This window comes from Pteronotus mesoamericanus, unplaced genomic scaffold (assembly GCF_021234165.1).
Source record: "Pteronotus mesoamericanus isolate MK-2021 breed Mesoamerican mustached bat unplaced genomic scaffold, CSHL_Meso_final contig_22, whole genome shotgun sequence".
NCBI classification, from domain to species: domain Eukaryota; kingdom Metazoa; phylum Chordata; class Mammalia; order Chiroptera; family Mormoopidae; genus Pteronotus; species Pteronotus mesoamericanus.
Window position 1 is genome coordinate 6785412 of NW_026555090.1, and position 2111 is coordinate 6787522.

The following is a 2111-nucleotide window of genomic DNA, read 5'->3' on the forward strand; positions in this document are numbered from 1 at the left end:
AAGCCGGGCTTCTTCCAATCCCCCAGAGAAATGCCAATTAGAAGGACATTACCAGCAGGAAGAGCTACTGGAGAAAACCACACACTTGTTCCAAAACAAAGATCACTCTGTATGTCATAAAAGCTCAGAAATGTCTTCCAGATGTTGCATACTGGGCCTGCACAGATGTTTCCGATGTCAAACCATAAATGTTGGAAACAAAACATTTGTGCCCCACAGATGTAGAGATTTAATTATATAGTGAATGTGATAAATCTTTGGGTAATAAAAGACCACAAACTGGCCCCATTACATTTTTTTAAATCTAATTTTTTTCCCTCCACACAGGAGTTCTCCTGGGACACTTCAAGGTTGTTTTTTTGTTTGTTTGTTTTTTAATTTGAATGGACAATGACAGGGGAAAAGTTGCATGTACATGAAAAGATGTATCGCCAGCAGTTCTGAATCCTTCTGGTTTGATGCCTACACAGTCTTTGACAGCTAGGAAGCAACATCATGACAGATGACGGGCAGCTTCGAGGCTCCCCGACGCCAGGCGATGTCCCTCCGTGGGAGTGCTGAGCCATGCACGTGACGGTCTAATGGGACTCCCTGAGTGCGCTGGGAATGGGGTCCACCACGAGCTCAGTGGCAGCTCACGATCCCATGTTGAAGCCGCTCTGTTTCTGACATCTAGAAAATCAGACCTTTCATCACCTCCAAGTATGTGTGTGTGTATCTATGAGAAAGAAAGACAATATATGTACAATGTTGACTTGATGTACGCTCTACCCCCCCCACACACATGCATGCACACATATAAATATTTCACATGGAGCCAACATAACTAAAGAAGTGTTACCCACCATGTACATGGGAGGGTAAGACAGGAAGCAAATACAAATGTTACCACATGGTCTAGCATATTTTCTCAGTGATCTCCAATACATTCTCTTCTCCCTTGACCAATTAATGTCTAAAACAGTGCATTTATCCTTGCATGCTTTTATACAACTTCTTCAACATATGAGAGGGCTAGAAAGTTAATTTCCTGGGAAAGAAATACAGAGCCTGGCCCTGGCATTTTATATAAGACCTAGGCAGCTGAAATAAGTCCATTGATCAAAACTCCATGTACAATTGTCTCTCCAAACTTGATGTGTTTTGCAAAATCTTAATTTAAATGCAAAAGATGGACACCCCCCCCCTTAATTCTCAGAAGGCAGCCACACCCTCTGCAGGGAGGCCCTGCTGAGTTCAGCCCAGTCTCCTTCTCTGACGTGCATGTGATGAAAGTGTAGCCTGCATAGCACTGCCTGGTTCTGGCAGATTCTCCTCTGAAGCCCCCCCGGCCAAAGACATGGCTGAAAATTGCTGGAAACACCTTCAGTACCCTCAAATCCCATCAACAGGAGCTCTTAGCATGCTTGTCTTCAAACATTATGCTGGCACCAAAAAGCAGTTTTGAGAGCAGACAAATGTTCTAAAATTGAAGACTATTCAATCAAATACTAGTTCCCTACTAGTACCAGATAATGGAAGGAGAAAAGCAGAAAACAAAATCACCCTGAAAACATATTTCTTGCCTCTACAGGATCCTAACAGGGTCAAAGAGCTCCACCAGTTGGCAAGACCATGGCTACATATTCTCAAGATGGCTGACAAGGTCTTCCCCTGGTAGATTACGATGTCCAAGGCTAAGGCAGCAGCCTTCTCCCCAGACAGGTCCTTCAGGGCTGAAAAAAGCAGCCGTTTGTGCAGCATTCAGTCCAACTGCATGGCTTTGAAATCCTAGGTAGACTTGCACGCAGTGGTGCTCTGGGAGATTTTTGTAAAGGATCCCATATGCAGCATCTGGGGCTGGCATCTTTTCCAAGTACGCCTGAGTACACCTGGCGTCAAGCACCTGCACTCTGCACACATGGTCCCGCTGACCTCGCAGCCACCTTCTGCTTCTGTGACCACGTGGCAATAATAATTCTCTTGTTCTTTATTATAGTCAGTTATATGTAAGAAAAAGAGACAGAAAAGAAGGGACATGTAGAGGATCTAAAAACACAAAGAATTACCTTAAGAAATACTAACAATAGTACCTGGCCTGGCTTGTACCAGGTACAATGGCAAGGGTGTCA

At 44.2% G+C, this 2111-nt stretch overlaps 1 pseudogene; it reads right to left on the reverse strand.

The window, feature by feature from the left end:
* Positions 1–1479: 1479 nt before the first annotated feature.
* Positions 1480–1849, reverse strand: LOC129068701 (ribonuclease P protein subunit p14-like; annotated as a pseudogene).
* Positions 1850–2111: the final 262 nt, after the last annotated feature.